Source organism: Ovis canadensis, chromosome X (assembly GCF_042477335.2).
Source record: "Ovis canadensis isolate MfBH-ARS-UI-01 breed Bighorn chromosome X, ARS-UI_OviCan_v2, whole genome shotgun sequence".
NCBI classification, from domain to species: Eukaryota; Metazoa; Chordata; class Mammalia; order Artiodactyla; family Bovidae; genus Ovis; species Ovis canadensis.
Window position 1 is genome coordinate 97,958,062 of NC_091727.1, and position 14,493 is coordinate 97,972,554.

The 14,493-nt window shown below is 41.2% G+C and overlaps 1 protein-coding gene and 1 non-coding gene across 7 annotated transcripts in view; one reads left to right on the plus strand and one right to left on the minus strand.

Moving 5' to 3' along the window:
• FGF13 (fibroblast growth factor 13) overlaps window positions 1-14,493 on the plus strand; it is a 581,564-nt gene that overhangs the window by 205,332 nt on the left and 361,739 nt on the right. The gene's annotated exons all lie outside the window — the stretch shown is intronic.
• Window positions 13,495-13,567, minus strand: TRNAE-UUC (transfer RNA glutamic acid (anticodon UUC)). Its single transcript has one exon. It is a non-coding gene; the product is annotated as a tRNA-Glu (tRNA).

Genomic DNA, 14,493 nt, shown 5'->3' on the forward strand with positions numbered 1-14,493 from the left:
GCCTGGCCTTCCAGATTCCAAGCAGAGGGTGGCCTTGAGAAGCAGCAGAATGACATGCATATGACAGCATCTGGAGTGGTATTTGATTTTTAAAGTGGATTATAAGAATTGGAGCTCCATCACCCAGGAGGCTTAATCATATTTGTGAAGCCAACGTGTTTCTGTTGCATTGGTAAAGGTCAAAATCAATAATACAGTTCTCAAATCTTCCCCTATTTTGCAGGTCTGGTGTGCTGTTATTCCACAGATCACTAGTGAATTTCTCTGTGATCCTTAAGTATTTGCTTGACGTAAAAATGACTTTTAAGGTTTACTCACCAGTCCCTTGGCAAACGAAGGACATTTCATATCTCTAGTACTTTAATTATATCATCTGGAATTATTGCACATTGAGCTATTGCTTTGCCTGGCTGCTGAGAAATATTCCTGAGTTTCTGAAGGGCTTCTTTTTGGTGGGTAGTGGGTGAATAAACTAATTTTTCTGTCTGCTGCTCTAGAAATGCTCTTCCTGAATGAAGTGAGTACATCAGAGAACGGTGTCCATGAAATAAACCTCAAGCCTCCTAAACACACCTTTTAAAAAAAAATTATTTTTGTGTTGTGACTTCATTGCTGTGCACTCTTTTCTCTAGTTGTGGCGAGTGGTGACTACTCTCTAGTTTCTCATTGTGGTGTCTTCTCTTGTTGCGGAGTACAGGCTGTGGGCTGTGCGGGCTTCAGTAGTTGTGGCTCGAAGAAGGCTCAGTAGTTGGGGCTCCTGAGCTCTAGAGCACAGGCTCAGTAGTTGTGGTGCACCAGCTTAGCTACCCCGTGGCATGTGGGATCTTCCCAGACTAGAGATCGAATCTATATCGCCCATGTTGGCAGGTGGATTCTTTATCACTGAGCCACTAAGGAAGCACAGCTTACCTTTAAATCATACTTTAGCATTAGGCTCTGGATTGCCCATGGAGGGTTCTACTGGAACTCGTCAGAAGCCTGTCATCGTGTTGATGGGAGGGATTGGTATTGAAAGCACTGTCTGCAGTTTCCCATTCTCTACCCTTTAGAAGAACCCATCCAAGGGAAGATGTTCTCTGTCCTCACTACCAGGAAAGGCTGTGTTTCTCATGAGCAACTAACGTGCTTTCTAACTTATGAGTATTTGGAATTTTGTTATTTGAATGGTCAGATCCACTGAATAATACAACCATAGCTGCATATTAGAAATATTCATGCCTGGTGAGGCATATCCACTCTCAGGCAAGGATAATTTTTCAAAAGCCCCCTTCCCTCCTAGTGATTCCTATGAGCAGCCAAGATTGAGGATCACAATTAAAAATAATTGCTTCTCTGCTTTTGGCAACTGGAAAACTCAAGATCCAGTTTGGGACATTTTCTGTCAGCTCTATAGGACTTCATGATATGCAGTGGTGAGTGCACTTCCAGTCTAGACTTGACGTTAGTGATGTATTGATTTACCCTTCCTCCTAACTTCTTTACCTATTTTAAAAATTAATTTATTTATTTTAATTGGAGGCTAATTACTTTACAATATTGTAGTGGTTTTTGCCATACATTGACATGAATCAGCCATGGGTGTACATGTGTTCCCCATCCTGAACCCCCTTCCCACCTCCCTCCCCATCTCATCCCTCTGGGTCATCCCAGTGCACCAGTCCTGAGCACTCTGTCTCATGCATGGAACCTGGACTGGCGATCTATTTCACATATGACAATATGCATGTTTCAAATCATCCCACCCTCACCTTCTCCCATAGAGTCCAAAAGTCTTCTTTATATCTGTGTCTCTTTTGCTGTCTCACATATAGGGTCATCGTTACCATCTTTCTAAATTCCATATATATGCGTTAGTATACTGTAATGCTGATTTTATTTCTGACTTACTTCACTCTGTATGATAGCCTCCAGTTTCATCCACCTCATTAGAATTGATTCAAATGCATTCTTTTTAATAGCTGAGTAATATTCCATTGTGTATACATAGCACAGCTTTCTTATCCAGTTGTCTGCCAAAGGACATCTAGGTTGCTTCCATGTCCTAGCTATTGTAAACAGTGCTGTGATGAACATTGGGGTACACATGTCTCTTTCTTTACCTATTTTTATAAATCAAATTGCCATTATGTTTTTTGGGGGGCTGTTTTGAGTGAACTTCGAAATGAGGCAGAGGATGTATTGGTAGGTGAAGAGATGATGGAAAGACAGGTGCCATACTGTGTTTATAATGGGTCTGTTCACTGCTGTGGGATATTTTCACACATTAGACACCACAAATGCCACTGCACTTGCCATTCTTCGTGCAGATATAACAGAATACATGGTCCTTAGTAATACTATTATAAATCATGCCCATACATCTTTTACTTTTTAACTGAAAAGAGGAACATCAGCAATCTTTTAAAACATTGAAACAAATAAATTTGACATATTTTTAATTCCATCTGCTACACATGCGCAATATGACAGAAACATTTATTTTTTTCAGAAACCCAATCTCTCCTCAGAGGGCTTTTCTTTAAGCAGAGTAAATATAGGGAGTAGAAAAATCAACAAAACAAATATTTATGAAGAATAAGTCTAGTCTTCAATGGCACTTGAAATTCCACAATTGCCACCCATGCATTATGGCGAGTAATTCAGTATACTCCAGAAACCATGACCTACAAGGCCTTCTAAGAATGGGCCCCTGTTTACCTCTTTAGCTCTCAAACCATTAACCCACCCTTCCAACTTTAGTCATAATGTACTTCTTTCAGTTTCTAGAACATTCTCTTGCCTCTGATCCTTCACACTTTCTATTCCATCTGTCAGGATCATATTCTCTTCCTCCTTCCCCCATTCACCTAGCTAACTCCCTTTCATTCTTTGCATGTTTCAACTTAGATGTTTCTTCTTATTAGAAATTCTCCCTGAGGTCCAGACCTGTTTCCTCTTGTAATTAATTTTTCTGTTGGACAATTTATCCCCCTGAAGGATGATCACAGCATTAACTTCCTTCTCCCATTCTAGAATATAGGCTCCAGGACACTGTCTGTCACTGCATTTCTAGCACTTACCACAGTGGCTAGCATAGAGTAAGTACTCAGTATGTGGAATTTGCTATGGTGATTATAAAGTGTGTATTTCCATATTTGAAAGGCACTCGGTAAATGTTGATGGTGCTTCTAGGAGTCTTGTTGGGAGCGAGACAGCCATGATCATTCAGGGAGAGAAGACGATGCTCGTGCAGTGTGTGGACTCTATAGCTGAACATTCCTGGCCCCTGCTCTGTAGACAGTTGTGAGGGGTAATAAGACTTGTAGCAAGGGAGAAAAATCAACTCTCCTGAAACTAATTTTCACTTTTAGTTAGCACTTGCTCTATGCAAGGAAAGGTCATATCAGTTGGGAGCTTAACTGTTTCCAAGATGACTGCCTATTTCAGCAACTCGAAAGGGGCTTCTGGAGCTTTGCCTGGGCTGCAGTCATTTTGTCCTGAAGTGGAGCATGCCTGAAATATGACAATTGAGGGTAGAAGCACAGGAGTGGGTGACATGAAATGCCTTGTGCATTTATATTGCTTTTTTTTTTTTTTGACTGCACCTCATGGCATATGAAATCTTTGTTTCCCCACCAGGGATCAAACCCACACCCTCTGTAGTGGAAGCATGGAGTCTTAACCCCTGGCCTGCCAGGAAGTTTCCTACCTGGCTTTTTTTTTTTTTTTTTTTTTTTGGTCAATAAAATTTTATCTATTCCCCTATGAGAAAGCAGGTGTGTGTATTGGAAAGTGCTTTGAACTTGGAACCAAAATTTCTCGCCTTTCTATTTCCTAACATGGTTACTTTGGACAAGTTGGTTGATCACTCTTACCCTTGATTTCCTCGCCTCTAAAATGGGACCTCACGAGGTAATGTAAGCCTCATGATCTCTAGATAAAATCACCTAGAAGGCGATTACTAAAGGCTTGTTAAATCCAAGTGTCCAAGAAAGATATGCCCCCATTGGGATGAATAAGTTTGAATATTCTGGCTTTTCTTTCTCAAAGTTTGTGCATGAATTTAAGCATTTTTATTGTTACTATTAATATTTATTTACACAGTACCCTGCCTCAAAAAAGATACAGAAAAAGGAGTATCATGTAACTTACGTTTCCAAATAAAATTGATTTGTTTAATAAAGCAGTAGCTGTCAGAAACTCCAATTTTGCTCTGCTTTGATGTAATCCATATGCAAACTGAAAGTTTTCCTACAGAGCTGAGGGGAAAACGGAGACCCACAAATCTCTCCAAATTAGCCCTTGAATATCAACCACATTTCTTTTTGAGCATAATCAGATACTCTGACTCTGGCCTTCTAATTATTTCACCAGGCGGGGAAAGGAGAGCTGACAAATAAGGCCGATTCTTCCTTGGCACTACAGAATTCAAAAAAAGAACAAAAAGCCCATTGAAGTTCTCCTCTGTTCCTTTGAAATGTGTGCGATCTGCCTCCTGAGACTGCAAGGTTATTGGGTGGAAGCAGGAAGGTGGCAGAGAAATGAGTAAAGAAACATCCATCCACCCCGTTGTCATGACTCCTCTGTCATTCAGACCCCAGCAGAGTAGGCAGCAGTGAGCCGCAAAGTGCAGACGGAAGCTCCTACCTGCTGCCGCCCATGTATCCAAACTCCTTAGGCTCCTCGCTAGCTTGACTGGTGCCTGCCTTCCTACCTGTGCTTCCTGGCGACCAAGCCAAGTCCTCCTTTGTGGCTCTTTCCCTCTTGGACGGTCTTTTATGCATTAACTGGCAGTTCCTAACAACTTCTGGTGTCACCTATCTAGGAACACATAAGAAGCTCATTTGGTAGTTAGATACAACCCAGAGACCTAGGGTTACAGGGAAGTGTAGAAAGAAGTGGGCTCTCAGAGACCACGTTCAGGACTATGCATGCTAAGTTGCTTTAGTTGTGTCCGACTCTTTGCGAGTTGAGCCATAGACCTCCAGGCTCCTCCGTCCATGGGATTCTCCAGGCAAGAATGCTGTAGTGAGTTGCCATTTCCTCTTGCAGGGGATCTTCCCAACCCAGAAATCAAACCCGCATCTCTTATGTCTCCTGAATTGGCAGGTGGGTTCTTTACCACTAGCACCACCTGAGAAGCCAATTCAAAGCTATACTTGGTTTCAAATTCTGCTTCCAAGACCCTTGAGGTAAACTCTGGAGAAGTATCGAAGGCTGTAGAGGGAGGAAGTTGGTGGGAGACGGGTGGGACAAAGACAGTGAACGGATAAGACTGTAGGGAACCTATCATTGCTCTGACCAGAGAGTGGTCAGAGAAAATGAAATGAAAGGTTTCTTTGTTTGTTTGTTTAATCTCTATCCTGTGTTTGACATTAACATGATATTTCATTTAAAGAAATGAATGGGCAAAATAATTTGTGGGGGAAGCATTGGCTCAGCCCTGTAGGGACCTGTTGATCATGGATGGTATCATTTTGTACCTGCTCTGCTTGCACAGATGCATTTTGTATCTCTCCAAGTGGAATGTGAGCTTGTGAAGACCAGAGTCCCTATTTGCTGTTTTAATGATTAGACAGCTCATTAGCTCCCACTGGACACAGCTCTGCTTTCTTTATAGATTGGTTGCTCCTAAATTTTTTTCAGTCGTCTTTTTTCGAGAATCTGATCAAAGATGTAGATCCGCTGCCATGAAAATTGGTTGTAAACAGGACAATTTACATATTGTTCCAAGGAATTATGGTGCTGCTAAAACCTAGCCATGCCTTCTGAGACTAAGAATTCCTGCAGGAAAGACTTCTCTTGATGGACCACACAAACTGTTGGGGTAAATGTACACTAAGGAAGCATGGCTCTGTCCCCCTGATCATTAGAAATGCCCCATATTGGAAAGAGCCATTTCCGGAGAGAATGGTTGCTTCATTATTTCACAAGTAGAGATGCTGGCTGGCCAGAGGGGTGGAGTGGCATAGTGAAAGAAAGCATCAGACTTGGCATCAGGCAGATTTGGCTTTAGATCCTTTTGTTGCCAATTCCTATGTATTTCCTTGGGCAAATCAGTCAATTGATCTGAGCCTCAGTTTACTTATCTGTAAAATAGGAATAATGCTACTGCCTACTTTATAATGACCTCATGGGGTTGTAGTGAGCAGTTGTGAGAAATAATGCATGCAGATTATTTTTCATGGTATAGAGTAGTTGGTCAGAAGGTCAGCTCCCTAAAACTTACTGGGGAAAGCACACCTGCCCTGTGTGTTGGGTTGAGTGTTCTGTCAGGTCCCTTGTGATTTTGGTTTATCTTCTCCACTATTTTTGTTGAATAATCCAGTAACTGTTATCTTCTTGCTTTGGATTTACCCTCAAGCAGGCTTTGTGACTAGAATCTTGAGCAAGGATTGCTTTTCACCTCAAAGGTCAGAAGCTTTACAAAATGTCTTTAAACTACCTTCAGCTTCTTTGAAGAGATTTTTACATCTTTATTATAAAGTGGCTCTGTGTATCCCTTAGTGAGGTGAGGAGGCTTTAACCAAAACTTCTGACACATACTCTGTAGCTAGATGATCTCGAGAAACACACATTTATGAGGAGATAGTGAAAGCTTTGAGTTTGTGATCTAGTTTGGCTTTAGACCTTTAAAGAAGTCAGCCGAGCACTGTTCCAAAAACTTGCTCTTCCAAATGGATACTTTTTGACATACTTCTATCAGCTGGTTTCCAAAGATGGCATCCAAATGAACAATACTTCCGTGTGTGTAGGCCCTCTGTTTGAGCCAGGGCTGGCCTTTGCCCATTAGAATGTGGTGGGAGTGACACTGATGACCCTGTAGACTATATCATAAGAAGCTTTGGAGCAACATTGGTCTGAATCTCTTGGAATGCTCATCCTGCTAGAAGCCACATTCCAGGTAAGAAATCCATCTGAACTAGTTCTTCATGCTAGAGAGAGCTTAGATGTTCAGAGTCCACATGAAGAGAGAAATGTTTGACCAGCCACCAGTTGCTCTAACCATCCCAGCTGAGGGTGTGTGACCTGTTAGTGAAAAAGCCTTCTTGGACATCCAGCCCAGGTGGAACTTTGAAGGACATCAACCTCCATCTGACTGTAGCTGCCAGAGAGACCCCAAGTAAGAACTGTTCACTTAACCAAATCAATCTACAGAACTATGAGATTAATAAATTGTTTGGAGACAGTAGTTTGTGTTTTTATTTTTTAACTTTTATTGGAGTATAGTTGCTTTATAATGTTGGGTTAGTTTCTGCTGCACAGCAAAGTGAATCAATTATAGGTGTATATATATCCCCCCTTTTTTTTATTTCCTTCCCATTTAGGTTACTACAGAGCATTGAATAGAGTTCCCTGAACTCTACAGTAGGTTCTCATTAGTTATCTATTCTATACACAGTAGTGTATATATGTCAATCTCAAATTCCCAAATCATCCTACCCCCTCCCCTGCTTGGTAACCATAAAGCTTTTTCTCTACATTTGTAACTCTTTTTTTTTTTTTTTGGACAATAAGTTCATTTGTACCATTTTTCTAGATTCCACATATTAGCAATGTTATACAGTATTTTTTTTTTCTCTTTCTGACTTACTTCACTCTGTATGACAGTCTCTAGGTCCATCCTCGTCTCTGCAAATGGCATTATTTCATTACTATTGATGTCTGAGTAATACTCCATTGTATATATGTACCACATCTTCATTCATTCTTCTATTGATGGACATTTACATTGAATATGTGCAGCTTCCAGCAGAGTATCTAATCAGATTGTCTAGTAGTGGGAGAATCTGGTACCATTATTGCAGGACCTGTGGCTTTCTAGTAAGAGGGTCCATGTTGGTTGCTATTGACTCAAGTTGAGGAGCCTTAACCCTCATCTAGAAAGTCACTTGTCATTGGGTTAAGACCGCTGGGGCAAGAATACAACTTATATCTCTCCCACTGGACTCCTTGGTGTTCAAATTCATCCCTTCTTTCTTATTTGTAAGACAAGGTCTATAGAGGATTTTGTGCAATTGTTTCCCCAATTTCTTGCCAGGATGATCTTATGCACTCTTCAAAACTAGAGTTGGCAGAGTAGAGCCTGCAGGGATACCACTAACTATTTTTGTAAGTAAAGTTGTATCAAAACTTGCCCATTTATTTATATATAGTCTTTCACTGGTTTTTCACTAGGATGGAAGAGTTGAATAGTTGTGACAGATGGTATGGTGTGCAAAGCCAGAAATATTTACTATCTGACCTTTACAAAAAAAGTTTCCATAACCCTTTGCCAATCCTTTGTCAACCCTTGTCTAATTGAGCTAATTGGTTGATGGTATTTAAGATTATGGGCTGCCATCTATGGGGTCGCATAGAGTCAGACACGACTGAAGCGACTTAGCAGCAGCAGCAGTATTATATGTAGACTGAATCTGACAACCTGACTTCATGATGATTTCCTTCTAATATAATCTTTTCTGTGGACCACTAAGCAGGTAAATTCAGCCTCAGCTAATGTGTATTACCCTATGAGGTGTATATTTTGTCTCCAGTTTACAGATCAGGAAATTGCTGATTTGGAAAGAAAGGATAATTTAATTAAAGTCATATAACTGCTAACACTAGAAACAAAGCTAGTGGAGGTGATGGAATTCCAGTTGAGCTATTTCAAATCCTGAAAGATGATGCTGTGAAAGTGCTGCACTCAATCTGCCAGCAAATTTGGAAAACTCAGCAGTGGCCACAGGACTGGAAAATGTCAGTTTTCATTCCAATGCCTAAGAAAGGCAGTGGCAAAGAATGCTCAAACTACTGCACAATTGCACTCATCTCATATGCTAGTAAAGCTCAAAATTCTCCAAGGCAGGCTTCAACAGTACATGAACTGTGAACTTCTACATGTTCAAGCTGGTTTTAGAAAAGGCAGAGGAACCAGAGATCAAATTGCCAACATCCGCTGGATCATGGAAAAAGCAAGAAAGTTCCAGAAAAACATCTATTTCTGATTTATTGATGATGCCAAAGCCATTGACTGTGTGAATCACAACAAACTGTGGAAAATTCTGAAAGAGATGGGATTGCCAAACCACCTGACCTGCCTCTTGAGAAATCTGTATGCAGTTTAGGAAACAGCAGTTAGAACTGGACATGGAACAACAGACTGGTTCCAAATAGGAAAAGGAGTACGTCAAGGCTGTATATTGTCACCCTGCTTATTTAACTTCTATGCAGAGTACATCATGAGAAATGCTGGGCTGGATGAAGCACAGGCTGGAATCAAGATTGCCAGGAGAAATATCAATAACCTCAGATATGCAGATGACACCATCCTTATGACAGAAATTGAAGAAGAACTAAAGAGCCTCTTGATGAAAGTGAAAGAGGATAATGAAAAAGTTGGCTTAAAGCTCAACATTCAGAAAACTAAGATCATGGCATCTGTTCCCACCACTTCATGGCAAATAGGTGGGAAAATAGTGGCAGACTTTATTTTTTTGGGCTCCAAATTCACTGCAGATGATCATTGCAGTCATGAAATTAAAAGACACTAACTCCTTGGAAGGAAAGCTATGACCAACCTAGACAGCATATTAAAAAGCAGAGATATTACTTTGTCAACAAAGGTCCATCTAGTCAAATCTGTGGCTTTTCCAGTAGTCATGTATGGATGTGAGTGTTGGGTGATAAAGAAAGCTGAGTGCTGAAGAATTGATGCTTTTGAACTGTGGTGTTGGAGAAGACTCTTGAGAATCCCTTGGACTACAAGGAGATCCAACCAGTCCATCTTAAAGGAGATCAGTCCTGGGTGTTCATTAGAAGGACTGATGTTGAAGCTGAAACTCCAATATTTTGGCCACCTGATGCGAAGTACTGACTCATTTGAAAAGACCCTGATGCTGGAAACAATTGAGGGCAGGAGAAGGGGATGACAGAGGATGAGCCGGCTGGATGGCATCACCGACTCAATGGACATGAGTTTGAGTAAACTCCAGGTGTTGGTGATGGACAGGGAGGCCTGGCATGCTGCAGTTCATGGGGTCACAAAGAGTCAGACACAACTGAGCAACTGAACTTAATTGAACTGCTAACATGATTGAACTAGGATATGAACCCAGTCCACAGGCTCCAATACTGGTTTTTTTCTTCTACACCAGTGCTTTCCAAATTTTTATGTTTGTGTGTGTGTGTGTGCATGCACATGCGTGCGTGCTTATGTGTTTGGCAGCAGAACCTTCTTTTATGCAAAAAATGCCTTCTAATTGCCTGATGTATATAAAACAGGTTAAAACAGAACTTCTTTGGTCAAAGTACTCCACGATCACACCCCTCCTCCTTGTAGCATACACACATACAAACATATACACACTTCAGTCTTCACCTAAACATAGCATGGACGTTCTCAGGACCTGTAGCAAGAGATGGAATGGCATGAGATTTAGGCCATCATCATTCTCTCTTTGTCTTTCTCATAGCACAGATGTCTGATTGCTCTTTTGCCTCAATGTCAGGGATTCCCAAGGCATTCTATAGAATTGCAAACAAAAAAATGTCAAGGATTGCTATATTTAGTTATATGACTGCTTTAACCACTGCCAGGCTTCCAATCTCTCTAGCCAATCAAAAGTAAATTGAGTACAATTATTTTTTTTTAAATCTTATTTTTATCTTGGTATATCCATATGATGGAGTTTTATATATAATATTAAAATTACATTTATAAAACTGTTGAATGATATGGAATCTATAGGATAATGCAGGTCAAAATAGCTCTGTATACATTGTGATCTCAGCTCTGCATGACGTCTTTGATTGGCAATATGTGTATGAACTCACTCACCCTAGTCAAATAACCTCTGAGTAGAGGGGTTCTCTATGATGGTTATCGTCTGCCTTTCATCCATTCTTTCGAAAGCATGTAGAAACAAGTCAATTTGCCCCAAATAAATGTATCTGCATGTACTGTGTGATGACAGTTTCTGATGTTGTTTCAGAAACTGAAAAAGAAATAACTGGCCTGGAAGAATAGATTTCCATGTTGATTTCTGAGGTTTTCCTCTCTGTGTCCTGCATTGTCCTTTCACTTCTTGTCTGTCTGCATTCTTACGCCTCTTTATTTACAGTGACATTAAAGAAAGGGTACAAAAGGCCCTTGGCCTTTTGTTTAGCATGTTTAAAGATGTATCTCTCTTTATGGCTGTCAGTATTGAGTGAAAACTTGACTTGAAATAAACCTGTTCCTATTTTGAACAAAAGAAGCACAGATGTAAATTGGCATCCTGTGTTTTAAATGTCATCATCAGTGTGTTCCTTTGGATTGTAAACTGAATCCATGCAGCAACCACAAAGTGTGAGTGAAATTATATTTAGGCAGATAAAGAGCTTGAGACACTTACAAATGAGTCTTTAAGGACTCATGAAAGATAATATGTGTGACACACTATATTCCTTTGGACTGAAAGTTTCCTACATCACACTGTGTGTTTAGTATGTAGGGAAGTTTTTAAACATATTTTTAGGAAAATGTAAAAGAAAAAGTTGTATCCTATTACGGGGAAGTGCTATATATATATATATGCCACTCTCGAATTAAGAAAGATCACTGTCATGCAAAAATCTCTGTATTGGTTAGATTATAGTGTCAGTACATTTTATAAGGTCTAAGGAAACTTACATAAGAACAGATATTTTCCCAATACAATCAAATGCCACTTTGAATAAGGGGCATGGTAGAAGAGATGCAATGGATATGTGTAATGTGTGCTAAATTCGTGATTGCCTCGGGCACTGCTAAAGCCACACTGGGTAATTTCACTTGACAGCCAAAAAAGAGGAGCTAAAGAAATGTGGCAGTTTCACCTCCTGTGTCTATTCACAAACTCCCATGGTGACCTCATTAATCTGGGGGGAGGGGGGCAGAGCATTCAAAGACTGACTGCATAATGCCAGAATGACTGCTTGCAAAAATCAAATTCCAGTCCATCTGCCACTGGTTTTCTTGATGCTGGTGTTTGGCAGCTTTTGAAATGGGTGGGCCGAGGTATGCCGGGTCATAGCTGGGGGAGGAGAGTGTTGACAGCATACTGGTTGGAGCAGCAGCAAATGTGTTCCGTGCCTGCCTTGCCTGCCATCCAGGGCAGCTCAGACTCCAGCTCTCCCAGCTTTCTGCTGCTACTGGTTCTCATCATGGTGCTGACAGGAATCATGGAGAGAAGACTGGAAGCCCACTGGGCCTCCCACCAGAGATGGTGGCCTGCCGTGTCAGCACATGCATACTTGGTTACATAGGCTAGGGGATCATAATCCCTGGACTTGATCCGAGTACCCCAGACAATTTGTTGGACTGACTGATGCTTTACTTGCCTTTACTAACTTTGTGTTTTTGCAACCAACCAATTGTTTACTGCCCAAGGTCACTCACTGACTCTAGGTGTGGATTCAGCAAACGTGTCTCATGCCGCTTGCCATGTACTGGATACGGTTCTGGTCTCTCCTGCCCCTTTATCTCATTTAATCCTCATTACATTTTGAGGATAATGTTAGTATTCTCATTTTTAAATGGTTAAACCAGGACCTTTTGTGCTAATCCATGTTATGGTTCTCCTCACTTTAGGGGGAAATATACTAATGTTTTTATATGTAATATTATATCATGTAATGTGAGATAAAGATGATAAAGCCATCCTCTTTCAAAAGATATATCTCATCGCTAAAAATTTACATTTGGTGTTGACAGTTACAACAAGGACATACCACTGGTGAAGTGGTGTGAGGGCTGGGAAGTTGTGATGGTGGGCATTGAAATCCAGTGGGTCCCATCTAGTCTACACGTGTTGATGCTGGACCGTATTGGGTCCAGTCCTGAATCCCATGGCAGATATTACAAGGAGGCTATGAGTCAGATAAGTGTGGGCAGAACTAGAATGCATTGTCATGGACACCAAAGGAGGAGGAAGTGTTTCCACCATGGTCTTTCTGCCACCACTCCAAATTCCAAACCCTAATCCAGTATTACAACCTTGCATGAAAATGGAGCAAATGTTTCAACACTGTTATGTACAAGAGATCTAGAAAGAGAAAGCTTGCAAAGAGCCCAAGGATTTTACATTTGGAAGTTAGTGCTGACCTTCCCAAGGGCCCCTTCTATGAAGTGGGAAGAGCAAGATGCAGATGAATGAGGGATCAGTAGAAAATGAAGGAAAGGAATATCGTGAATAGTTTCGGACTTCTAGTGGTTTTGTTGGGTCAGGAAGGGGAGGAGGGACTAGTTTCATGGGGACACATCCTAACAGAAGGGTACTTTTGAAAATTGTAAGCTATGAAAAGACTCTAGCATAACTGGAGTATGAAAGGAAAAGGTCTACATGGAGAGGATGGTTTAAATATAGAATGAAACTTGAATGCCAGTGTCTGAGAGATGACAGGAGAGGGTATGGAGCAAGGCCCAGGGGAAGGATTGCCCTTAAACTGGATGATGGTCCTTATAGTCTTCATGGTTTTTTTGGATGAGTCATGTGGCACATGAGGTTTTAGTTCCCTGCCTGGGGATCAAACCCAGGCCGTTGGCAATGAAAGCACCGAGTCCTAACCACTGAACCAGCAGGGAATTTCCGCCAGTTCTCATTTTTGAGGGCAAAAAAAATGAGGAAGGATGTGATTTGTGAATGTTTATGTTGGAGCTGGAAAAAATGAAGAAAATTATAGCCAAAAACCTCTGCTGTGTTAGTGAAGCAGGGGGCAAACCAGAGATTGAGATTGGAAGGTAGCAGGAGCTTTTGAGCAAGGTAGTGAAGGCCTAACATGGTCATTGGGGAAGACAGAGTATGGACTGAATAAAAGTATACAGGGGGTGTGGCTGAAACTCCAGCAGAGGTTGGAGATCATGAGTTTGTAATGTTGCCAAACTGCCCAGTTTGCATGACTTTCTCTTGCTTAGTGAATCAGCAAGGGTAGATTGTAATATTGGGTTAGGGTTTGGAATTTGGAGTGGTGGCAGAAGGACCATGAGGGAAAGAATCTGAGGGGGCTGGAGGGCAAGTAGCTTCAATTTTTAGCCATCAGATCCAGGCCGGGTAGGGATGGAAGTGAAGAGAAAAGTCTGTGGCTGCAAAGGCAATGCAGATCTCTAAAGGATGATGTCAGGACACAGTAGTAGAGGAGGCAGTAAACCATAAACTAAAACCATCTTGAATAGGTCCTGAATGGGGAAAGTTATTAGGAGGCACAAAGAGGTAGATAGCTAAGAGGCAAGCATTTAAGAGACCAGAGGTTTTTATATGAGAATTCGAGAATAATGAGCATGGTGCTGGGTTAGTAAATAACAGGTTCAGATCTCCATTATTCCCACTTTGTGAAATATGAAGAGTAACCAGTCTTCACTCGAAAGTCTGCTGGGAAGGGAGTGTCATCAGAAGATAGTTAGGATTCAATAAAAGTAGGAGCTGGAGGAGCATTCTGTCAAGGTTCAGCAAATAACCCAATTTGTCTTTTCATGGAATCAGAACACACAATGATGGACAAGGGCAGCAGTGG